The sequence below is a fragment of the Triturus cristatus genome, chromosome 2_1 (assembly GCF_964204655.1).
Source record: "Triturus cristatus chromosome 2_1, aTriCri1.1, whole genome shotgun sequence".
Classification (NCBI taxonomy): domain Eukaryota; kingdom Metazoa; phylum Chordata; class Amphibia; order Caudata; family Salamandridae; genus Triturus; species Triturus cristatus.
The window spans coordinates 769,682,934-769,709,500 of record NC_140581.1 but is presented as its reverse complement, the minus strand read 5'-3'; the positions used below and the strand labels follow the sequence as shown (position 1 = coordinate 769,709,500).

The 26,567-nt window shown below is 45.0% G+C and overlaps 1 protein-coding gene across 1 annotated transcript in view; it reads right to left on the bottom strand.

Annotated features, from left to right (window-relative positions):
* The window catches only part of SLC27A6 (solute carrier family 27 member 6), a 373,836-nt gene that overhangs the window by 92,098 nt on the left and 255,171 nt on the right, over nt 1–26,567 (bottom strand). The window lies entirely within an intron of this gene.

The following is a 26,567-nucleotide window of genomic DNA, read 5'->3' as shown; positions in this document are numbered from 1 at the left end:
AGGTATGAGTGCGCTTTGACTTTCAGGGGACATTATTAGAGGCGCCAGTCAGACGAGCTTCGGGTCAACGTTGCGCTGTATAAAACATCAAACAAGAGAAAAGCCTCTCCCCGCTGGTTTATTATTGTTTCAAATTGCTTATTGTGAGAAGTGCACTAAGATTCGGTTTTACTTATGTTTGAGGGGATGAATAAGAGGAAGGAAAATGCTACTTACCAGTATGCATCTGTTCTTGGCATGTAGAGCTGCAGATCCACACACTTAGCATAGATCGCCATCTGGTGTTGGGCCCCGATGTTTGCACTTGTTTTTGTCCTGGAAAAATCTTTGGAAGTCACAGGATAGGTGACTCCTCCTTTGGACTATAGTGCGCATGGGCATCGGCTCCATCCTCAGATTGTTTTTCGCCAGCAGGGAAATAAAAGAGTTTTGTAAGAGACAGAAAGATGCCCGTGTATGCTGTATCTAAATAAGATCGTACTAGAACAGATAAAGGTAGCCTGGGAGGCGGGTAGGCGTGTGTGGATCTGCAGCTCTACATGCCAAGGACAGATGCATACTGGTAAGTAGCATTTTCCGTTCGAGGCATATGACCTGCAGATCACACACTTAGCATAGATTGTATAGCAATACCCACCCTTAGCGGCGACCACCAGTACCTGTTGCAGTAGTTTGAAATAGTGTTTTGAGTACAGCCTGGCCCACACTAGCTTGTTGTCTTGTTTGCACATCCACAGAATAGTGTTTTGTGAATGTGTGCAATGTAGACCATGTGGCTGCTTTGCAGATGTCATCTAAGGGAATGTTCCCTAAAAATGCCATTGAAGTCCCTATCTTTCGTGTAGAGTCAGCTTTAGGAGGAACAGATGAAGTACGTTTTGCTTTGTGATAGCAAATTTGTATGCATTTAACAATCCATCTAGCTATGCCAGACTTTGATATGGGGTTGCCTTTGTGTGGTGGTGAGAATGACAAAACAGTTGTTTGGACTTACGAAAAGGTTGTGTCCTTTCAATGTAATAAAGCAATGCTCTTTTTACATCTAGGGTATGAACAGCTCTCTCTGCGACTGTCTGTGGCTGCGAGAAGAACACTGGCAACTCTACAGACTGATTGAGGTGGAAAGAAGAAATGACTTTAGGGAGGAATTTTGGATTGGTTCTGAGGACAACCTTATTGTGATGGATTTGTAGGAAAGGTTCCTGAATAGTTAGCGCTTGCAGTTCACTAACTCTTCTAAGAGAAGTGATAGCTACTAGGAAAGCAACTTTCCATGTTAAAAACTGGAGCTTACATTTATGTAGAGGTTCAAAGGGAGGACCCATGAGTCTTGTGAGAACGATGTTTAGATTCCACACAGGTGAGGGTGGTACCCTGGGGGAATTATCCTTTTGAGGCCTTCCATAAAGGCTTTGATGGCAGGCACTCTGAAAAGTGATAGGTGTTGTCTATTTTGTAAATAGGCTGCTATGGCAGCGAGGTGCAGCCTAATAGATGTGTACGCTAAGTTGCACCTTTGGAGATGTAGTACGTAACCTATGATGTGTTGGATAGACACGTCTAGGGGATTGATGTTGTTGTTATGACAGTATATTACAAATCTCTTCCACTTAGCAGCATAGCAGGCGCTAGTGGTGGGACGTCTAGCTTCTTTAATGACGTTCATGCATTCAGGGGGAAGGTTAAGGTGACCGAATTCTAAGACCTCAGGAGCCAGATCGCAAGGTTGAGCTGAGCTGGGTCCGGGTGTTGGATGTCTCCACGGTTCTGGGTTAGGAGGCGTGGGGAGAAGTGTCGTTTTTGGTGGGGAACTACAGACAGTTCCAGTAATGCGGTGTACCACAGTTGTCTGGCCCAAGTTGGAGCAACTAGTATGAGAGTTAGTGCATGTTGCTGTAGTTTGCGTACCACCATTGGAATGAGTGGGAGAGGTGGAAAGGCGTACGCAAATCTGCCTGACCAATTCATCCATATAGCATTGCCTTTGGACAATGGGTGTGGATACCTGGCGGCGAAGCTTGGGCATTTGGCTTTTTTTGCGTGGTGAAGAGGTCTATCTCTGCTTGCCCCCACATATATAAGAATGGCTGAAGAACTTGTGGATGAAGTTCCCACTCGTGAATCTGTTGCGTTTGACGGCTTAACAGATCGGCTATGGTGTTTTGGACTCCTGGGACATGTTGAGCTAGGAGAAAGGTGTTCTGGGGTATAGCCCATTTCCATATGCTCTGTGCCAGTTGAGAGAGCTGCAGAGAGTGTGTCCCGCCTTGTTTCTGTATGTAGTACATGGCTGTCATGTTGTCGGTGCGGACTAAGACAGCTTTACCTGATATTTGTTTTTGGAAAGCCTGTAAGGCTAGGAAAATGGCTAGTAGCTCCAGATGGTTGATGTGGAGTAACATTTGTTGAGGAGTCCACCTGCCTTGCATGGTGTGATGTAATAGGTGCGCTCCCCAGCCGGAGAGCGATGTATCCGCTGTCATGACTATCTGTGGAACTGGCTCTAGGAACGGTCGCCCTTTGGAAAGGTTCTTGGTGTTCCACCATTGCAGAGATCGATGAGTGCAACCGTCTACCAACACCAGATCTGTTAGCTGACCTTGAGCCTGGTTCCATTGCCGTACTAAGCACTCTTGGAGAGGACGCATCTGGAGTCTTGCATGAGGTACTATAAGTATGCAAGAGGCCATCATCCCTATTAGTTGCATGAACACTCGTGCTGGGAGAGAGTGTTGAGGCTGAAATTTGGTTATGAAAGCTTGCATGCTTGCTATCCTGGCCGGGTTGGGATAAGCTAATGCGTTTGAGGTGTCTATTGTGGCACCGAGGTATTGTTGTATGTGGGACGGTTATAAATGAGACTTTGCGTAGTTTACTGTGAACCCCAAGTTGTGGAGTAGTTGGATAGTGGTATGAGTGTGATGTACACACCGACTGTATGAGCTGGCTTTTATGAGCCAGTCGTCCAAATATGGGAAGACGTGAATTTGTTGTCTTCTTAAGTGGGCTGCCACTACCACTAGGCACGTGGTGAATACCCGTGATGCTGTTGTGAGTCCGAAAGGGATTACTTTGAATTGATAGTGTTGGCCGTCCACTACAAATCTTAGATATTTCCTGTGAGCTGCGTGAATGGGAATATTGAAATAGGCGTCCTTGAGATCTAGAGTAGCAAGGAATTTGCCTTGTGAAAGAAGAGAAAGGACCTGCTGGAGTGTAACCATGTGAAAGTGGTGTGATTGTATGTACAGGTTTAGAGGTCTGAGGTCTAGAACAGGCCTGAGCAAGCCATCCTTCTTTGGTATGAGAAAATACAGGGAGTAAACTCCTGTTTTCTGTTGGTGCAGGGGAACTGGTTCTAATGCGCCCTTTTGTAGGAGGGAGATCACCTCCTGCTTTAGCAGAGATAAGTGTTCTGACGACATTGGGCGTTGTTTGGGTGGTATGTGTGGGGGGTAGAAATAACTTCCAGGCAGTAACCTGATTGAACTATTTGTCGCACCCACCTGTCTGTAGTGATGTTGGTCCAGACAGGCGGGAACTGTTGTAGTCTTCCCCCGACCGGAGTGGAATGGTCTGAGGGAAGTGAAGGAAAGTCATTGGGTAGGGGTGGAGGCAGAGCGGGTGTTGTTGATCTTGCCTCTGCCTTTATTATTGTTTCCTCTGTAGCCTCCTCTCTGGTAACCTCTAGTAAAAGTAGACTGGGAGGGAGCCTTGTAAGAGGTGGAGCGGTTGTCTGAGGAGTATCCTCTGTGGGTGCCCTTGTAAGGTGAGCCACAAAAGGAATGTCTGGGAGCTTGCAACTGCAAGGCTCCCATTGATTTAGCTGTGGCCGTATCCTTTTTCATCTTTTCAAGAGTTGAATCTACATTTGGGCCAAATAGGTGCTGCTGATCAAATGGCTGGTTGAGCATGGAACTTTAAACTTCAGGTTTAAAACCCGAGATGCGTAGCCAGGCATGCCTACACAAAAGAACACTTGTGTTTACCGCTCTGGAGGCAGAGTCTGCCACGTCAAGAGCGCAACGGATGGAGGTGTTGGTGATAAGCTTACCCTCCTGTATGATTTCATTGGCCCTGCTTTTGTATTTATCTGGGAGGTGCTGCATTATGGACTCTAGTTCGTCATAATGTGCCCTATCATACCTGGCTAACAGCACCTGAGTGTTGGCGATGCGCCATATGTTAGCCGCCTGTGAGGCTGTTCTTTTGCCGGAGGCGTCCAAGAGTTTAGACTCTTTGTCGGGTGGTGGAGTGTCTGAGAATTGGCCCTCTTCCTAGCATTAGAAACTACCAGGGAGTCTAAGGGTACTGGACCTTTAATGTAAGCTGGGTCAGATGGGGCCGCTTTATATTTCTCGATCCTGGGGTAATAACTCGAGCCCTAACAGGATCTTTAAAGACTTCAGGTGCATGCTTAATAACCCCTTTAAACATGGGTAGTATTGAGGTGGACCTTTGATTGGTGTCAAATGTATCCATTAGGAAATCCTGCTCTATGGGGTCTGTATGCAAGTCAACCCCGTGGTAATGGGCAGCTCTGTGGACGAACTGATTAAAGCCCATGGTGTCCTCTGGAGGGGAAGTCCTGGAGGGGTAGATGTCATCCTGTGGGACATTAGGGACATCTGGCGTGTTCTAATCATCCAGGGATCTGGGGAAGAAGGTGGACTAGGATACCCTAGTGGCACATCGTCCGGACCCTCCCCAATGTCATCCAAGGTGTCATTATCATCGTCTACTGGTGTAGGAGATGGTGTAAGGGAACGGTGTGGTGGGGGAGGTGGAGGAGGAGGTGGTGGAGGAGGAGTTGGAGAAGGGGCTAAGAGGAGCTGTGGCAAAGTCCCGATTTTTAGGTGGTGGAGCCGGTGCAGGCGCATCTAGTGGTCTTTTCCTAGAACTAAGAGTTAATTGACCAGTTTTAGGATCCCTTATCAGAGTCTTTTGAGCAGTGTCTGGTGTGAACAGCTCTTCTGCTGGAGGTTGGTCTTTTGGTGCCGAGGGTTTCGGTTCCACAGGCTTCTTCGGCACCGACTCTGTATTGGTTCTGTGTTGTTTTGGTTTGGAGCCGTGCATTTTTACAGTCTCCTTGGCCTGTGGAACTTGTTGTTTTTTCGGTTCCGAGGCTTTCCTTGGCTCCTAATCCGAACCCGTTGGGAGTGGTTTTTTGTTTGGCTCCGAATGTCTTTTCAGTGTCCACGAATCGATGCTTGTTGGTTTTGGTGCCGTGTGCTTGGATGTGGAAGCAGCTGTCGGCATGGAGGAGGAGAGCTGTTTCTTTTTCGGTGCCGGTGATTGTGTTTTGGTACCGACGGCAGGCTGACTCGAGCCCGAGCTACCTGAAGGCTTAGTAGGCTTCTTTGCCGGGCCGAGGGCAGGGCATGGGAAGCAGTCTCTCGGTGTGCACCTGAGCCCGAAGGCGAAGGTGTGAACGAAGCCTTTTTCGATGGTGCAGGGAGGGGGTCGGGGTCGATGCTCTTACTTACGACCCGCTGTGCCGGAGTGATCTCTTCGACGTCGGAGTCATCGGCTTCTGTGGCGCTGACAAGGTTTTCTTTGACCCGCTCTCTCTCCGGCACGTCGACGCCCTCTTGAAAGATGTCGCCCAGGATTGATGTCGACGAGCGAGCCATGGTTCTTCGCGCGCGTCGGTCCCGAATGGTCTTCTTGGAGTGGAAAGTGGCACAAGCTGGACAGTCTCTGGCCTTGTGTGATCTGGTGAAAGGCAGAGGTTGCACACCTCATGCAGATCTGTGTGGGGAAACTTCGACTCACATTGAGGACACTTCTTGAAGGGTGTCCTTTCCATGAGCCAGAAGCCAAGGCCCAGGTAGGCCCGAAGGCCTTCGTCGATGATCGGAATCGAGGACTTCGATTTGGAGAGATGCGCGACGATTAGGGTTTGCGATCGAGACAATACCGTCGCAAGGGTGAAGGATTGCGCGTCGAAAGTGGAATCGGTAATGGTTCCGAACTGGAGCGCGACAAACCCATCCGAGCCCGAGGCAGAAAAAAACAATCTGAGGATGGAGGCGATGCAGATGCCCATGCGGAACTATTGTCCAAAGGAGGAGTCACCTATCCCGTGACTTTCAAAGATTTTTCCAGGACAAAAAAAAGTGCAAACATCCGGGCCCAACACCAGATGGCGATCTATGCTAAGTGTGTGATCTGCAGCTCATATGCCTCGAACACATTATTTATGTTTATACACATATGAAATGGACAGAGGACACAGCCATGTAGTAAATGATAAAAACATTAACTTATTTATACTTCTCAATCTATGATGATCATGTGATTCGTTGATGGTGATGTGGTGGTAAATGTTTTGTGTTACACAATTAGAGCCAACGTCTACAACTGAGCCCATGTTTCCAAAATCTGTGTGTCAGGCAACTTGATTGACTGCCAAGAAACCAAGTTGGTAATTCAGCGGTGCTGTAAATAAACCTTAATGTTTTCCAGGCCAGGAAAACTCTCTGTTTGCCTGCCAGGTAGTAGAGAGGGAGGAAAAAGGTCTTGTTAGGTTTAGCCTGCACAGTGTATTCTGAACACCTTTGTGCCCTGCCCCAATGACAGGCACTGTTAGATATACGCACTGCCTTTTATGGTCTGCTCCAGAGCTTTCAAACCTCTTGTGTTATTAACAACCTAAAACAACATGAACTTGCACAGACAGTGACAGGTGACCTACCTCATTGTATAAAATATTGTATGTTTTATATTCTTTACTCTTTTTTCCAGTTCTTTTCCTAATGCGGTGTGAGGGCATTTCACAGCTCTTTGCAAGTTTAGTTCATGAGCTTGCTCGAGTATGGCACGCATATCAAACGTGCTTGGTCGCTACATGTTTTATTTACTTTGTCCTCCGCTGTTTACCTAATCGCCCCACATTATATTACCACCAGTTACTGCACAATATATTGGCTTTCTCAATAAACAGGTCATAACACTTTGATGGAGTTTCAGTAACTTATATTGCACAACTGCTCACCAACCTAAATCTTACAACAACAAAAAAATAAATATTAATCACATAGGTGAAACCTAATGCATTTACCAAAGCTTGTTCTCCCTTGAAGTCTCTGATGGTAACTGACTTTACTTCAGCCCGCTGTCACAATAGGCGTAGATTTGGAGTTGACATCCGAATTCAATGCTACTCATAACCTTGACAAAAAGGAAGCATTTGTTGTCAAGTACAAGTTTAACCCCTTCAGTGCCCATGACGAGCTGGACTCGTCATGGGCCGCGGTTGCGCTGTGCCCATGACGAGTCCAGCTCGTCATAGACCCCGCCCGCTAATGAAAGCGCCGGCACAGGGCGGGGAAAGGGGCGGGCACTGAAGGGGTTAAAGAGTAGCAGCACTAACTACTCTAAATACAAACAGTATCTCTCTTCACAGACTTCAGGAACCTGTATCCTTTGTAACTTAGATGTGCATAGTCAGCTCTTTGAATAATTGAGCCCACACATTTAGTGGATTTAGGTACTGTTAACTGTGTTTAGCAACCAGAAGGCAGATGCCGTCTGTAGACAAGTGGAGCATTCCACAACAAATTAATTAGCTCTTCCTCCATTGCTTCCAGAACAGTGTTTTCTTGCTGGCACTGCAACTGCAGCCCACATATCTGACATGTTTCTCCACCAACGGCAGCTGGTAGCCATCAGGCTATTCTGGACATTGTTTTGATTGTTTTCATCACCATAATCCAAATTCAAGAACTAAGGTCTTCATCACACTGCCACTTTGGTCCTGAAAGCACTAGATATCATGGCACAGGCTTTGGAAGGCAGCAGTGCTTTGTCCTTGTCTGTTAGTGGATGCCCAACAGCTTCCATCAGTTTAGCAGCAACAACACTGAGTTAATTATGTTTCGGGGCAGCAATAAAAGGTCTCAACAAGAAACATCTTTCATACATCCTACTCTTTAGCCACCAGCTCCTCAGTGAAGGTACAGTAGCATGATGATGGATATGAAGACAGGTGTCACTGGCTTCACAGTTAAGACCTTTAGTAGTTAACTGGTTCTTTCAGCTAAAAAAAACACAATTATTTTCTCATGCCATTCAGCCTAATGCCAGACGTTCAGACTATTTGATGGTAAGCTTTAGTTGACTCAGAAAACTTGACTGTATGATGGTTGGTGTGGTGTCAGAACCCTTTGAGAGGGCCATGGGACACACAGGTGCTACTGGGCCCAACTGTGTTGGTTGAGGCATTTTACCCCTAATGCCCTGGGCCTGACCTATGGATCCTGAGCAACTGCACAAAGTACCCCTTCTGCATTAGACTCTCAGTGGGAGCTGTGGTTGAACAGTTTATGGTTCGGAAGGATGTAGATACAAGTAAGTGAGCAAGACTCATAACTCAAAGTGCAAACAGGGCAAGAAATAAATCAATGTCCAGTCCAATATTCACTGTTATAGAAAAATAAGTATTTATATTTCTAACTCTACACGTGGAAAGGTATACGATATTGAAAGGCAATAAAATAATATCTCTTGAGGTTGGGCTCTATATTTATCTGGCAAATTCCTGTCCTACCCTCCTTCGTGTAAAGTGTTTAGAGTTGATGCCCATTCACTGGTGGCCACATCCAGGGAATGCGATCTATTGGGCCGTACTGAAGAGTTCTCCCTTTGACTCTTTAGGAATTAGTTAGTGTCTATGGTGCCGCAGCACCGTTACAAGCAAGTCCCCAGGGGCCCAAAAGGCCCAGTTCCAGTGTTACCCACTCCAGAGGTATGGCAGTGTTTGAAAGTGCAGTGAGTGCCCTCTTTCTTGGCGCTTATGAGTTTGGATCCTTTACAGCGTCATTGGGTCGCTCGCAAAGGACGCAGCAGCTCCCAGCGGCGCAGCCTCTCTCTTTAAAGCAGAGCGGCTGGTCTGTTCCAGTGACCGGAGCTGCACAAAAGGTTAAGCTGCTCTCTCCCCAGCAGGGTGTGGGGTTCTGTTGTGATTCTCAGACTCCTGACAGGTGCTTCAACCTCCCAACAAGCATGCACCGTCCTAAGTGACATCTTGGTGAATCTCAGGGACTTCGTCAGGTGCAGATCAAAGCGTGCGGACTCAACACGCTGGTCACAGCAGTCTTCCTCCAGTCCAGGCGATGACCTGAACCTAAGACCCAAGTTGTAACAGTAGCTCCTCCGGGCATACGGAGTTGCCACGATAATCAAGATAGAGCACAGACTCTCCTGATGCGATAGCCCTCACTACGGCAGCCCCTTCTGACATTCAAGGGTCGCAGAGCTCATACCGCACATGGGCAATGGTCCAATTGGTGCACAGCTTCACACCTCGCTCAGGGAATCCTCATGCAGGTCTCCCCACTGGACCTCGCTCCCTCCAACGCTATCCTCTCCCTCAGTGGTCACACTGGTCTTGGCAAGCATGCAGGCGATGGTGCTCCAAGGCGGGTGATCTTGGTGTTCTGGGTGATGTCTCCTCACCCAGCAGGAAGTCTAGAAGACCTTGGCCCCCAGTCCAGGTCACAGGCAGCCGTCTTGCAGAGCTTCCCTTCTCACACAGCCCGTCTTAGCAGATGATACATTTTTGGGGACTAAATACTCCCCTTTTTATAGCCCTTTTCCAGACATCAAATGTGATTTGAAGTTGTATGTTGGGGTCGCTATCCTCTCCCTCACTGGGCACACTGGTCTTGGCAAACAAGCAGGCGATGGTGCTCCAAGGCGGGTGATCTTGGTGTTCTGGGTGATGTCTCCTCACCCAGTAGGAAGTCTAGAAGACCTTGGCCCCCAGTCCAGGTCACAGGCAGATGTCTTGCAGAGCCTCCCTTCTCACACAGCCCGTCTTAGCAAGATGACGCATTTTTGGGGACTAAATACTCCCCTTCTTATAGCCCTTTTCCAGACATCATATGTGATTTGAAGTTGTATGTTGGGGTTCTGCTTCTTTTGAAGTGGACACTTTTCTCTTTCTTCTTTTCCTCATGAAAGTAGCAAGCTCAGAATGACAGGACAGCACCTTGAAAGAAGAGAAGGCTGCCCTGATAAGCTGACAATATCCCTTTTCAGAGGGCAATGCCTAGGAGACAGTTGTACCATGAGTATGGCAGGAAAGCACATTCTGAAAACAAGACAGCAGGAGCCCCATGGAGGAACTGGAGAGAGAGAAAAAATGGCACAGTGAGAGGGATACACTCTAAGAGAAAGAGTGGGTAGCATAGTAAGGAGAGAGGAGGCAGTCAGTGCACGGAAAAGAGGGGAGGGAACCAGCAAACCTTGGAAACATAATAGCACCTGCGGACGAAAGGAGAGGTAAACTGGTGAGCAAGGGGGTAGAAAAATTCCTTGGGACCAATTGTTCCAATACTTTAAAATACAGATATGGGTCATTGGAAAAGCCATGTTGGAGGCCATAAGTCAAAGGTTTTAAGGGTTGGTGCATTTCATGAGGATTGTTATAACACTGTGTAAAACATGGCTATAGACAGATGCTGTGTTCCACAGATTCTCATAAATTAGTGTAGCAGCAAATGATTTTGGTATTGGTTTCCCCACTGAATAAACCCCTGGGGTCGAAGATTTGCCTTTTGTTAGACATTCCTAAAGATTTTTGCAAAAAGTAATTTGATAGGTATTGGTAATTTTGCTGACTCTTTGTCTGATGTCTGCCTTGTGAGAAAGCTTTTGCTTGTTATGGTAGGTCTGCGCTGGGTTTAGTGATAAGTTATTAATAAGGTCTTAAGACAGATTATTTTTTCTTAATGAGCCAGTGTCCAATGCCATAGATTCCATCTATTATAAAAAATAACTACAGGTGCAGTAGGCCTAACTTATTGTGAGAATCAGATCTTAAAGCCAATAGGCCTTTAAGGGTGAATTCTTATTACACTGTGTTAAAGCCTGTACACAGTTTTTTGTTGTTGCATGAAATATCCGGATGACGGTAATAAACAAGAGTTTTGAGTTAGTTACTTTCTTAAAGAAACCCTTGAGTATTTGCACTGGGATAATCCTTGCAAGACCATCTTAGCAGGACATAGCAGGTGTTGTTTTCTGCCAGGCCCCTGCCAGCGTTTGACACTTAGCGAGGCAGTCCTGCAGGACCTCTGAGAGGTAAGTACAAGAATGACTCAGTGGTAAATTAATGGATACATTCTAAGTCCTTATCAGCCCCCATTGCATGGTATTTTAACTCCACCCCATCCCTTGGTGGGTTGTCCCTGCCCTATTCCTTAGTGTCGTAGCCCACTCCGCCCCGAAGTTAAGTCTAGTTGCACCCCTGCCCTGTGGAGTACTTAAAGTAAGTCAATTTGGTTTAGCAAGTGTGCAACTTTTTATTTTATATGATCCGATTCAATAGTATCGAATTGTATTCAACTAATATAATCTAAATAAACGTATGAAAAATAACCTTGTGCTGTTCAGTTGAGTTAGAATCTAAGTAAGGGATTATCAGTGATCACAAAAACATAAAAACATTTGACATGTGGATGCCGCCTGGCTAGTTTTCCAAATAGAACACATTGAATTTACTGACATTAAATAAAAGGACGGGTATTGAACAGTTTTCCTTCGTTGACACCAGTGCAGGGCAGTCTTTGAATACAAATTTAGACTGTAAGCACATTGCAGAGAGCACAACAAGAAAGAAATACCCTTTTTTAAACGAATTACAGCAGACATTCCTGGCTGGTGACTCATGCAGTTGCCTAACACAAATTTATTTCCAGGCGCAGGCAGCTAGAATGCATCTCGATTTCTAATTTGGAGGATCTTACTGGAGGCACTTGGCTAGCCGCAAAGACACAGCCTGTTTGAGTAATCACTCATTTCACAACTTCTAGCCTCCTCTCAAAGTACAAGGAAAATAAGACGTATTGCATTTAACTGTGTGTGATATTAAGTTAAATTAAATGGTGTATATACATTGTATTTTGTGGACTAGGTAAACTCCTATGGCCTGATTTAGAGATCGGCGGATAAGAGATTCCGTTCCGAACATGACGGATATCCCGTCCACCATATTACAAATGTAATAGGATATAATGCGCGGACCGGTTATCCGTCACATTTGTGACTGAGTATCGTGTCCGCCAAACTCCAAACCAGCAGTGGCGGTTCCTCCGCTAAGGCGGAGGAGAATCGCCCCACTGCTCTGTGAGCAGTAGTTAAAGAAAACTAAAATGATAATAACTAGTGTTATTATCATTTTAGTTTTCCTTTCCTGGTGTGGGGCAGGGCTGGACTGCCAGAACAAGGCAGGGAAGGAGTTGTTTGCCGACTTCAAGGTCCGCAATGACACTTTGACCAGACTTCTAAGGCCGGCTAAATCATCATGCGCACTTTGCATATTCTGCACCCAGGCTGCATTACAGCCTGGATGCAGAACATGCCCCAGGCTCACATTTCCTGTCTGAGCGCCAATGCACAGCGCTCAGACCAATCACAGCACTGCATTGTAGCGTTGTGATTTGCTAGGGAAGTTCGGAGTCTGGGTGCTTACAGTTCCTGCTGCCAAGAGTGAGAGGCGGCTGGCCAGGTGGCCGGCCTGAAGGCAAGTGTTTTTTTTTCTCAATTTACAACCCTTCCCATCCCCCCCCACCCCACCACTCCACCCCAGGTAAAAAGCGTCCGCCACTGCAAACTAGGAGTTACATGTCTGGTGTGCAAAGGTTAGGTGGGGTCATGAAGAACCATACCCTCACGTGCAGTCTGTACTCAGAAGTGCAGCAGTGCAGTGATTCCTTGTTCTAAAGGAGCCCGTCTTCAGGAATGAAAGCAATCCTCAATGAGCAAGTAATAATATTTTAGTTCAAAAAAGTCTATGTGATTTTACTGTTATTGGAAGCATTTAAGTACACACTCAGTGCCATTCCTCACATTTTGCAAATGTTTATACACATTTTCATGGGCCGTTCTGTTTATTGTGACTAATACTAGCGGTGCTTTACGCTAACGGACGCAGGCACTTCCCTTGGATCAGCCATTTTCGGAAAAGAAATTAGTCTTGCTCTTCAACTTGCAGCACTAAGTCAACGTTAATGCCAAGCAAATAAAGAATCAAAGATTTAAAATCTAACCAATTTAGTAAGGATTAAAACATTAATGATTAAAAAGTTACAAAAATACTAAAAACTTTGGTAGAGGCTCAGAGTTATGATTTTAAAACAAATACAAAAAATTGTAAATAGAAAACAATAAGGACGGCCAAGTCAATGTTACTTTCTGGGGTCTCAGTGGGAAAAGGTAGGGCACTGTGGTTGCAGAGGGCTCCACAAGGTCGAATATATTGAATTCAGGATGCCCTGTACCTTCAACTCACATTTTTATAGCCTGAAATCCTCTGGTGGGATAAGGCTGAAAGCTATAGACCAGCAATACCACAAGGGGTCAGAAACCTGCTATTTGAGGTACTACTGAAGCTTTGATTCCTGTGGCAAAAAGCTTTGACCTGGATAAACCACCCAGCCACCTAAGTCACACCTTTCTCGGGTAGCCTCCAGGCCCTGGCCTGTCCTCTGGAGGGTCAAAAACCTTCAAGTCAAAATCAACTATGTCAAAGTTGCATAAGTACTTGCTGGATGCTCCCAATTTTTCCAGACTTCCAGGAGGTCTTACAGAGTGTCCCACAACAAATCCAAGTGGGAGACAGACTTCTCCACCCCTGGATCCTAATAGAGTCCAATCCCATTTGGCCGGCAGATTCCTTCGTCTAATGCTCCTGCGGCAGACCTGAAGCTATTCATATGGATGGTGCAAATCTACACTGCTCCACACAACATAAATGACAAACCACTAGTGCAAATTATATGCAATTGTACCATGGTCCTACTTACAGGTCGGATATGACAAGTGAGACTAGCTAATTATTTATCATGCTTTGTGAGTTCAGAGCACATGCACCAGGAGGTGTACAGAAATCTCCAAGAACTTAGAGTCTAAATATGCCAGCAAATGCAGAAAAAAAAACAACCATGCGAAATGTAGCTTATGTTTAGAAACTGGATATGCATTTTAAATATAGAAGGCTGTACAATGGCATTTATTTTATTTACAAAGTGTTATATAGTGCGAACAAGATCCCGAAGGATATCAGAGCGCTTTACAAAAAGGATGGAAGGAGGGTAATACATACAATATCGACATTAAGTAGGAATAAAAGCAAGAATAATCACATAATTACAAGACGAATGGGTCAAAGGAGAGTAATACAATAAGCAGGTACATAGCGGACTAAACGGGGGGCACATTATGAGATAAAGAAGAGCAGCATCCATTGATGGTCCAATGGTGGTAGGATCAATGACCTTGAGCAGGTGAAACTAGCCCAATTAAGGTAGGAATTGGTTAATTAAGAATCTTTTGAATTCCAGTTGGAAAGCAATCATTGAAGAGATTCTGCACATTTCCGGTGGAAGAGAGTCTCATATCTTTGGAGCGGTGCCGGAGAAGGCTCGCTGGCAAGTTCTCTTTTTCCTAAAGATTTGTGGTTTCAAGAGGAAAGTGTTAGCGCTTCTCGAGGCTCTACCCCCGCAGGATAATTTAAGTTTTTGCGCTAGGTAACAGGGAGTTTTGAAGTGGAGGGTTTTGTGCGCCAGAACGGCAATCTTTAACTGGATTCGAGCTTCGTAGGGCAACCATTTAAGAGATTTTAGGACTGGGGATATGTGCACATTTCGTTTGGTACCTGTAACCAGTCTGGCCGCAGCGTTCAGTGATGCCCTTAGTGGAGCCATGGTGTATTTGTGAAGGCCACAAAGCGTACCGCTGCCATAGTCTAATCTCGGTAAGACGAGCACTTGAACCACCTGCTTTTAATCGGTTTTTGGAAGGAATGGTTTGATATTTCTAAGTGTCCTCATCAAGTGATTTGTTCCTCTACACACATTGCTGATATGATTATTGATGTTCGGGTGCTTGTCCAGGGTGATTCAGAGAGATTTGGCTGAGTCTATAATGTGGGGGGTGCAGTTGAAAGCCATGAGGTGATTCAACCAAAGTTCTAGCTTGGGGATGAGGTTCGGAGGAGAGATGAGAAGGAATTCAGTTTTGGAGGTGTTGAGCATGAGGTGGTTCTCAGTTAACCAGTTTTGAGTAGACGATAGGGTAGAGTTGAGTGAGATGATGTTATCCGGGGAGGAGATTTTCAAATAGAGTTGCGTATCGTCCGCATAAATATGGAAGAAAATGTTTGTGGAGTTCAGTGAGTTAGCCAATGGTTCCAGGAAAATTTTGAAGAGTATAGGAGATGGGGAGGACCCTTGGGGTACACCCATGAGAACTGGGGAGGGCTGGGTGAGAGAGTGGTTTGCTTTAACTCTTTGTGATCTGTGGTGGAGGAAGGACGAGAACCATTGTAATACCCGACCAGAGAAACCCATCCTGTTCTGCAGAATGGATAGGAGGTTGTCGTGAGTGACCATGTCTAATGCAGAGGAAAGGTCAAGGAGGATTAGGAGGCTGGATTCATTTTGGTCAAGCATTTTTAAAATGTCATCCATAACGTGAGTGACAGACGATTCAGTACTGTGCCCCTTCCGAAAGCCAGATTGAGAATTTCCAACTCCTGGACCAGCATCAATGTGAGCACAAAGTTGGGATTGTACGCATTTTTCTAGGAGTTTGGCTAGGGTGGGGATGTTGGCGATAGGGCGGAAGTTATTGAGGTCAGCTCTATCTGCGTTAGTTTCTTTTAGTATCTGTGATACCCGAGCTGCTTTTAGACAATCTGGGATTGAGCCTTGGGATTGAGCCTTGTGACAGTGAAGCATTTACAATCCTTGTCCAGGTGGGGATGAGGACTTTCTTGATTCCTTTGAGGATGGCCGGGGGCATGGGGTCGCTGAAATGGTTAGAAGGGTTGATATTCTGAAGAATCTTGTTGATGCCTTTTTCACTGAAAGGGGTAAAGGTGCCCCATGATGCATTGTTCTTGGTGTTCAGGCTGATAGGCTTGCGATTTTCTAAGAGGTCAAGAGGTAGTGCGGACCCAGAGGATGGCAGAAGCGCCTTCTTGGCGGAGAGTTCAATGTTGAGGAGTCTTGATTTCTCAGTGAAGAAAGCAGTCAGTTCATCACATGAGGGTGGGCTGCCTCCGGAAGCCGAGTTGTTTGGAGATTCCACTGATTGATGTTTAACCCATTCGAAAAGTTTCTTGGGGCGGTTTGCAGCTTGATCAAGTTAGTGTATGAAGTAGTCTGCCTTAGCGCTCTTGATTTGTTTGTTGCACAAGTTCCTAACATCTCTGAGGACTTTTAGTTGGTCCGAGGAGGGTTTGGATCTCCAGGAACGTTCAACTGCCCTAAGGTTGCGGCGTTCCGTGTTTAAATTGTCGTTGTACCACGGTTTGGATATTTTTGTCGAGGCATTTTTTTGTTGGAGTGGTGCAATGTCATCCATGATGTTGGAGATGGTCAAGTTGTAAGAGTCAGTAAGTAACTGAACCTCAACCAGGTCAGCTTGGGAGGTGAGGGCAGATTTACAGTGGGCTGCTAGTTCATCTGAATTTATTGATCTGAGGTCCCTTTTCCAGATCTTCGATTTGATGTATGCATGCTTCGGAATGAGGAATGAAAGTGATTTGCCCCTTAGATGAAGCATTCTGAAACTAGAGACCCGAGCATGAGGGCTCCCTTTGATAAGTGGTCTGTGCCAATCCCATGTTGGCTTATTCTTAGCTACACCTTACTTTGCTGGTGATCTTCCCTTTGCTTGGTGCTGCACTTCTGAGCAGAGTGACATCACTTGACAAGGCATGATAATGCAAGCCCATGTCATCAGTACTCGCTATTCACTCCTGTTAGCCTGTGCCCACCCAATGACTCATTCTGTAAGCTAAAGACACACAATTGACAGGCGGAATGCTGAACAAATCAAAACATTCACCCCCAGTCAAGAGATCTGGCTTTAATCCATCATTCTTTTGCTCACCATGCCACCCCAGTTTAGACCTGGCCATATGCAAATCAGCTTTGACCCTGTGCCTCATGGGAACAGTCCAGCCCGAACTGCCAAGCCAGGTCCTCCCTGGACTGGAAACAAGCATCCTAGGACTGGTTTCGGGCTTTCAGCCCTCATCAGCCAGGATAGCTTGATTCCAGTTGCACAGTGAGCCCGGGACCCACATCTGGGCATACCCGGCGCACTTAGGGCGAGAAAGCAAAACACACACAATTGATCATTCTGTAAGCTGTAATTTCCTGTGATTGCTGACTCAAAGCAAAAGGTGTTACTGGGATATTTATCTATTATAAGGCCGCTTGTGTGTATGCTCGTGGAGTAAAGAAGTTTTGGTTACTACACCACATCAAAAACTTTTTTTGTTCATTCCAGTCACAGGGGCTATACAGATTTTTAAAAGGCAGTGGTGGCACTAAATGTAAATATAAATGTGCAGATATTTATATAGCGCAAATCACCAACCGGTCTCTAAGCGCTTGCTTAGGGAACCCGTCCTGGTATTCCCCTGTGAGATAACCCAGCAGGGCATCCACAAGGTGAAAGGCAGGCATCCCGCCGCAAGGGGCCATTGTGGAGATTAAGCAAGCTATTGCCCAGAGTCGCAGAGTGTGAACCCATGAATCGAGTATGCACTGGAGCGAGAATTATCGAGTCCATGGACAATTTATGGACTCAAAACCCAGCCGAGCCGGGAATTGAACCCTGGTCCAAGCATATAAACCTTGATAATCTTTCATCAAGCAGCGATTTTAACATCTTCTATGTCCAGTGGAGAGACCCCATAAGCATTTGAGAGGAAATATAGGGATGCAAAACAGCGGTCCTTAAGAGAAAAGAGCGGAGGACGAGTCTTGAGGCAGTACTCCTCTTTGGAAGGTGCCATGAACTAATGCAATTGCAAACTGCACAAGGATCTTGCACAAATGGCCACCTACCAAGAACGCTTGAATAACTGCATTGGACAAGCCAAGAGCATTGATCGACCGCATCCATGAGGGTGAATAGCAAACCAAGGCTAGGAGAGGTGATGGTTAACATCAAGGAGGGACAGTGGACACTATGGAGAAGAAAGCAACACACAAATGGGCATCTGGGAAAAGTGCAGAAACGCTCAGCAAGCAGGAAACTCAAACATTTTTTGAGGGCATGAAGAGTCTGGTGCGCCAGCCCGATTGGACGTGCCACTACTTTCCACACCCCAGAAGCATCCAGGCAATAACTACTAAGGATGCTGACTTGGAACATCGGCTGCAGCCGCAGTGCCAGAATGAGGAAGAGAAAATATTTTTGACCTAATTTATGGACAGGACCCATCTAGGCGTTGTGTACAAGTACAAAGGCACTATATCACAACTCTCACAGACACTGGGGCATGAGTCAATGTCATGCACAGAAATCAATTTTAACAACTGTGACCTTAATCAAAGCTAGCAAATACACATCACCACAATATAATCAATGGAAGCATTGAACTAGTTCCCTGGGTAGGCACTTTAGAAACACCAAGTTTTAAGTAACTGACAATCGCATGATGTGCAACAACACTGGCGATGCCTTGGAACTGATTGGTGTGCACACCCGCAACGTGGAGGACATTCTTGATAAATTCAACCCCCCCCCCCTCCACAAGTCTAGGTGGTCTACAACATGAACTGCGGCACTGAAGAATCTCATTTCAGATTAAACTGTGGAAGACAAATTGTGAAAGCTAGAAGAGGACTGTGTGATAAAAATGTGGGAGTCCCTACCCTCTGAGTCTTATCAAAAGAAATACCCCAAAATGCCAAGCAACCCTAAGCAGTTACAACTATATTTTAACATGAGACTTCTAACAATGCCATCAAGAGGGAAAGACACTTGCACACACATAACTGATGATAAACATGCTGACCTCAGTAGCACAAAATAGCTCTCAGTGTTCGGTCTTAATGCTGGGTACCTTTAGCTACTCTTAGATGATGAAAGACTCACTTTATTACCACCTTGTCCACCCATCTGGCACAAAAGAGTTATAAAAATCTAAATTTTGGCATCTCTACAGATGAATAAGTTTTAAAAATGCAATCAGAAAATCACTGGGCTAGTGACCAGGGTCATGACCCTGAATGATGGATGACATCCTCACATCTGCCTCCTCCATAAACCAAGACAGAAACTGGTAGAATCAGGCCTGAGGCAGTATAAAATAAAAGCCTTCTTGCGAAAACTAACACATTCTTCAGATATTTATTTACAAGCAAATTCAAGCAAACAAACTCCCAGTGGTAGCAGAACATTTACACAGCTAGCACACATAAAAATGGTATGGCTAGCACAGCTTTCAGGAAATGGCTATATACTGTGGTTGATTCATCCCCAACCTCCTACTAGATTCCACAGGAAGAAAAACAGTGTTCATGGATGGAAACAACCTGGAAAGAATTCCAAGCCATCAAGGATCTTTTACTAGAAGACACAACAATCAACTATTTTGTGGAACTAGTGGTGGATGTCAGCCACTGTAGATATCTTGCATCAGGTACAAGATCACAAACTGCGAGCTCACAAACTCTGTATTCGCAGAATGAAAAAAAAAATTATTGGCATTAAATTGGTCTGCTTGCATTTTCAATTATATCTACGTGGTCACATGACTAATGGATAATAAACAATTGACATTGGTATTTTAGGGATCAATATCCCATCCAGCACAGCTAACAGAAAAATGGAGAGCTGGTACCTTGGATGTACAACATTGGAAAGGAACCAGTGCATTATCTGTAAGGATTTCCAAGGCCTCATAAAATGTGGAGAATCTCCAACCTGAACACACAGTAGAATAGAAGAGACGGGTTGTAAAATGCGCATGCACAAAAGTTTCTCCCTTGTAGAATTATGTGAGACCACAATCACATGAATAATGGCCCACCAAGAAGCATCAACCAGGACCACCCTCCAAGTCCTGAGGTACTCCGGCATAAACTGAGCATGATGAAAAGTGGAGTACTACTGAGGCTTACCTAACACACTCATATGGAGGACAATAAACGTCACCCATGTGGATCCTCGAGGAATGGTGAAAATGATAACATGACTGAGTTTTTTTTTTAGACTATTCAGCCTTAGGGTGGTCTTACTCCAAACCTTTTGCCTTGCTCCTCCTGTTTTTGTTGAATTCATTTTGGTTGGGTATAGGACTGCACATTTTGCCACTCCTAACCAGTGCTAAAGTGCTTGGGCGCTCTCCTATAAACACTTTCACCCAATTGGCAAATGTAATTTACTTGCAAGTCCCTAGTAAACTGGTACTACAGGTACCCAGGTTCTGTAAATTAAATGCTACTAGTGGACCTGCAGCACTTATTGTGCCACACACTTAGGTACCCTTTCAAACATGCCCCAGCCAGCCATTACAGTTTCGACCTGGCAAAATAAACCTTTTTGCCAGGCCTAGACCTACCTTTTTAATACATATAAGTAACCCTAGGGTAGACCCTACACAGCCCATAGCGTAGAGTGCAGTGTATTTAACAAGCTGGACATGAATTTTTCAACGTGTATATGTCCTGGCAGTGAAAAACTCATACATTTGTTGTACACTATTGCAAGGTCTACCTCCCCATAGGACAACATTGGGTTACCTTATTACATTTAATAAGTGATATCTTTCAATTGGGAGCAGGTAGGAAGGTTGTTAGGTCTCTAAATAATTGTAATTTAAACCCCTTTTTAACATTAACATCAAAGTTGGATTTTAAGTCATAATTCTGAAAATGCCAGTTTTAGATACTTAGCATTTTCTTGTCCTAACCATTTGGTGCCTACAGCCTGTATCCCTGGGTCACATCATTAGGTGTAGCTGTCAGTTGGTCTTTGTGTATTACTCCCACACAGCGAAATAAAGGGGAAATAGATGTTGGCAGGATGGGCTATCTCTGGCTTGATAAGGGAGCGGATCTGTCATCTACCACACTTGTACTATACACAAAATACTTTGGGTCTAGAGTTCCGTATAAGAAAAACACTGATATAGTCGACCAAGTAGAAACACCAAGGTAAACAGATGAAATCAATCAAGGAAAATTAGTTCCCATCACTCACCAAAGGTGACTTATCATCTGGGAACTAAGGACCATGCCATGAGGACCAACCACTATAATAATTGTGGTGGTGAACTGGTTGTCCCAGACGCGAAAATGAACGGTACAGTGATGGTTGCAGTGCACAAAGGTGAACAAGGAAAACAAAACTGTGCTATTAAAAATGGCTAGCAGGATGCAATAAATTTTATTCCAGCGCTATCCTGATGCCACTTTAAAAACAGTGCATAGACAGATTTAACAAATAACTGTCAGATAGATGGTCTACATGTTTCGGCTTACGGACATTAGAGTCCAAGCTCTCATCAGGACCATGTGACGCTACTGCAAGTGAGTGTGAAAAGAATGCAAATACAAAAGAAACCTCAACCAAGTTGGTAATCAATACAACCTGATCTGTCCTGTGTGTCCCAGTTGAACAGTTACAGGTAAAAAGACCTGGTGAAATTCAAACAAAAAGAATTCAACTTAGTCTCACATATAATCAGTGTTGAATACAGAACTGTTGTTAGAAACGATATGTTCGCAAAACAATTGTAATACTCATTTGATGTATTAGTATGGCGACAAACAAACCGTGCACTTACCCAGAAGGCTGTGGGTACGCACCTCGCCTCGCCTGGCATCCGCTCAGGACCTGAGGCACCGCTCTACAAATAAAATTTCAAGCAAACATGCTATAGTCATATTCCCAGTGGACATAGTCAGTTAAACACAAGGGGATAAGGGAATTGCCACAGGAGTGGCTAGACATATGTTAGTACATGGCAGAGTCACCGTCTAAACATAAGGCGAAGGAATCCCTCAAGTAATATTGCGTGATTTCTGGCTGATCTGCATAAGACCAAATGCGCATTTACGGCCTGTGCAAGCTAGTAGTATCTTCCTAGTTATATCAAATTGGGAAGGGTGGAAGTACGCTATACTGTTTTGTAGTAATAACAGTGCAAAAAGCATAAAGCAGAAGCCAACACCGAGGCATGGGCATAGCACCAGAAAGGGCATCAGATATACGCGCTATGAAGGTGTGTACCTACGCGCGTCATTAAAGTGTGGAAACAAAGAGGCATAGACCTACCTGTCCGTCGGTACCCCGCTCTATCAACCGAGCTGGAAGGGGAGGTGTTCGACGGGCAGAGGGAGCCTGCTTATATCCGTTCTATCTGAAGAAAGACTTCCGTGTTGACAACTACGGAACGCCAGAGGTTTGGAGCGTTACAACCGGTCACGCGTACTGGAGGGTAGTTGGGAGTTGTAGTTCCACGTATAACCCGGTTTTAAATCGGTAAAAGGCGAGCGCTCAAAATTGAATACAAGCTCACTACAAGGAAGGTATATCTCAATATAATGCTTAAGTTTATAGCCGTGTAGGTTGAACGGCTCATGAGGAGGATCCCAATTTAAAAATTTCTTAGACAGAAAATTCTTGAGCAAAAAAATGTTTTCAATTGAAATCCCTTCAAAAAGAGAAAGTCGTTTGCGCTTCCCACCTTGTTTGTCTCTCCTCAAAAGCATATACAGAATTAAGGAGTGCGGGGTTTAGCAGATGGTTCAAAGAGTGGACTGATGTAAATGCTGAAAACCAAACAGAACAGAATGTCAAAAGGACTTACAGTTATTCAGAGTAATGACCACGGAATATCGTCATTCAGACCAACTAGATCACTTTTCAATTTTAACACCCATTTCTGTTCTTTCACAAACAAGAACTTTTTAATGTCCGTGACATGTGTAGGAATGTATGGCTGTTCTAGGACCAACCATCTTAGGTCATCCGGTTTGTGTTTTTGTGACAGAAAATGGTTGGTAAGTTTAGTGGCCTGTTTATTACGTCTAATAGTGCTCTTGTGTTCGTTGATGCGTGTCTTTATCTTGCGTGTGGTCATGCCTACATAACGCAACGAGCAGGGACAGGTGATGAGGTAAATAACTCTTTCGGAGTTACAGTTGGTGTGTTTCTTTAAAAACCAAGGGATACCTGTACCTATATCAACTGTTTTGGTGGTAATGGTCTGTGGGCACACCGAGCACTGGCCGCATGGAAAATGGCCCTGGACTGGCGGTAAGTCCCATAAGGTGTTTGTTGTGTCGGATGTTCTTATTTTGGGTCTGGTATGAACGAGACTGTCTTTAAGGTTAGTGCCCCTTTTAAAGGAAAAAAGGGGGTACGGAATCTCATTATTCCCCACATTCAGAATGCGCCAGTGTTTTCGCACCGTTTTCTGTACCTGGTTGGACCAAGTACTAAAGGTGTTCACAAAAGTCATTCTAGACAGAGGAGGCTTGGGCACAGGAGGTTCCAAAAGAGCATCTCGATTATTATTCGAGGCTCTTTTCCAAGCTCGTTTCACCAGGCGAGTAGGGTATTGTCTGTCTTTTAGTTGGTCGGATAGATCTTTGGCATATTGGTTAAAGGTGGTGACGTTGGAACAATTCCTGCGGATACGCAGGAACTGCCCAACAGGGAGATTCTCCCGAAGAGATCTGGGGTGGTGGCTGTTGAAGCTCAACAGTGAGTTCTTTGATAGAGGTTTTCTATACAGTTCGCTGCCAAGTGTACCATGATCAGGGCAAATCACTATGTCCAGAAACGGCAATCTGGTTTTGTCCGAAACGACTGTGAAGCGTAAGAAGTCATTCTTAGAGTTCAGCCAGGCATGGAAGTCTAATAGGGATGTCTGGGGCCCCTGCCAGACAACCAAGATGTCGTCAATATACCTTTTCCAAATTTTTATCTGTTTCCTGAATGGGTTTGACTGAGTCAGTACAATATTTTGCTCGAAAAGATGGACGTACAAATTGGCCAGGCTGGGCGCAAAAATACTGCCCATCGATGTACCCGAGACCCAAAATAAGAACATCCGTCACAACAAACACCTTATGGGACTTACCGCCAGTCCAGGGCCATTTTCCATGCGGCCAGTGCTCGGTGTGCCCACAGACCATTACCACCAAAACAGTTGATATAGGTAGAGGTATCCCTTGGTTTTTAAAGAAACACACCAACTGTAACTCCGAAAGAGTTATTTACCTCATCACCTGTCCCTGCTCGTTGCGTTATGTAGGCATGACCACACGCAAGATAAAGACACGCATCAACGAACACAAGAGCACTATTAGACGTAATAAACAGGCCACTAAACTTACCAACCATTTTCTGTCACAAAAACACAAACCGGATGACCTAAGATGGTTGGTCCTAGAACAGCCATACATTCCTACACATGTCACGGACATTAAAAAGTTCTTGTTTGTGAAAGAACAGAAATGGGTGTTCAAATTGAAAAGTGATCTAGTTGGTCTGAATGATGATATTCCGTGGTCATTACTCTGAATAACTGTAAGTCCTTTTGACATTCTGTTCTGTTTGGTTTTCAGCATTTACATCAGTCCACTCTTTGAACCATCTGCTAAACCCCCCTCTCCTTAATTCTGTATACGCTTTTTAGGAGAGACAAACAAGGTGGGAAGCGCAAACGACTTTCTCTTTTTGAAGGGATTTCAATTGAAAAAATTTTTTTGCTCAAGAATTTTCTGTCTAAGAAATTTTTAAATTGGGATCCTCCTCATGAGCCGTTCAACCTACTCGGCTATAAACTTAAGCATTATATTGAGATATACCTTCCTTGTAGTGAGCTTATATTCAATTTTGAGCGCTCGCCTTTTACCGATTTAAAACCGGGTTATACGTGGAACTACAACTCCCAACTACCCTCCAGTACACGTGACCGGTTGTAACGCTCCAAACCTCTGGCGTTCCGTAGTTGTCAACACGGAAGTCTTTCTTCAGATAGAACGGATATAAGCAGGCTCCCTCTGCCCGTCGAACACCTCCCCTTCCAGCTCGGTTGATAGAGCGGGGTACTGACGGACAGGTAGGTCTATGCCTCTTTGTTTCCACACTTTAATGACGCGCGTAGGTACACACCTTCATAGCGCGTATATCTGATGCCCTTTCTGGTGCTATGCCCATGCCTCGGTGTTGGCTTCTGCTTTATGCTTTTTGCACTGTTATTACTACAAAACAGTATAGCGTACTTCCACCCTTCCCAATTTGATATAACTAGGAAGATACTACTAGCTTGCACAGGCCGTAAATGCGCATTTGGTCTTATGCAGATCAGCCAGAAATCACGCAATATTACTTGAGGGATTCCTTCCGATTCCTTCGCCTTATGTTTAGACAGTGACTCTGCCATGTACTAACATATGTCTAGCCACTCCTGTGGCAATTCCCTTATCCCCTTGTGTTTAACTGACTATGTCCACTGGGAATATGACTATAGCATGTTTGCTTGAAATTTTATTTGTAGAGCGGTGCCTCAGGTCCTGAGCGGATGCCAGGCGAGGCGAGGTGCGCACCCACAGCCTTCTGGGTAAGTGCACGGTTTGTTTGTCGCCATACTAATACATCAAATGAGTATTACAATTGTTTTGCGAACATATTGTTTCTAACAACAGTTCTGTATTCAACACTGATTATATGTGAGACTAAGTTGAATTCTTTTTGTTTGAATTTCACCAGGTCTTTTTACCTGTAACTGTTCAACTGGGACACACAGGACAGATCAGGTTGTATTGATTACCAACTTGGTTGAGGTTTCTTTTGTATTTGCATTCTTTTTACACTCACTTGCAGTAGCGTCACATGGTCCTGATGAGAGCTTGGACTCTAATGTCCGTAAGCCGAAACATGTAGACCATCTATCTGACAGTTATTTGTTAAATCTGTCTATGCACTGTTTTTAAAGTGGCATCAGGATAGCGCTGGAATAAAATTTATTGCATCCTGCTAGCCATTTTTAATAGCACAGTTTTGTTTTCCTTGTTCACCTTTGTGCACTGCAACCATCACTGTACCGTTCATTTTCGCGTCTGGGACAACCAGTTCACCACCACAATTATTATAGTGGTTGGTCCTCATGGCATGGTCCTTAGTTCCCAGATGATAAGTCACCTTTGGTGAGTGATGGGAACTAATTTTCCTTGATTGATTTCATCTGTTTACCTTGGTGTTTCTACTTGGTCGACTATATCAGTGTTTTTCTTATGCGGAACTCTAGACCCAAAGTATTTTGTGTATAGTATATGTTGGATTTGGGGATTTATACTTTTGTGGTCTCTAAACATATCCCTCGGACCCCCCCCTCTCTTATGTGAGAAGAATTTTGCATTGACGATCCACCACACTTGCCCATCACAAATACTCTGCTTCAGCACACTCACAAAGGGTTTCATACTAGTCTTTTGTGCCCCTAGACAAGCTGGGCTCAGAGCAGGGAGGCAGGAAATTCCAAACACCTCTGCAGGGAATGACTCTAAAAACGTCTTCTACCTCACCAGGCAAAAATATTTAACCCTCAGACCCAACTCTTAAGTACATCTCTGGACCCGTGGAAGACGAACAAAGGCTGCTGTGCTGCTGCAAGAATGCCTGTTACTCTACTGCCCTGCTGTGGGGCAAAGACTTCACCTGCATATTGAACCCAGGACCACCAGAGTGACACCAAGGACCAGTTGGCAGGCCTCCTGATCAGAGCCTCGGGGACTGAA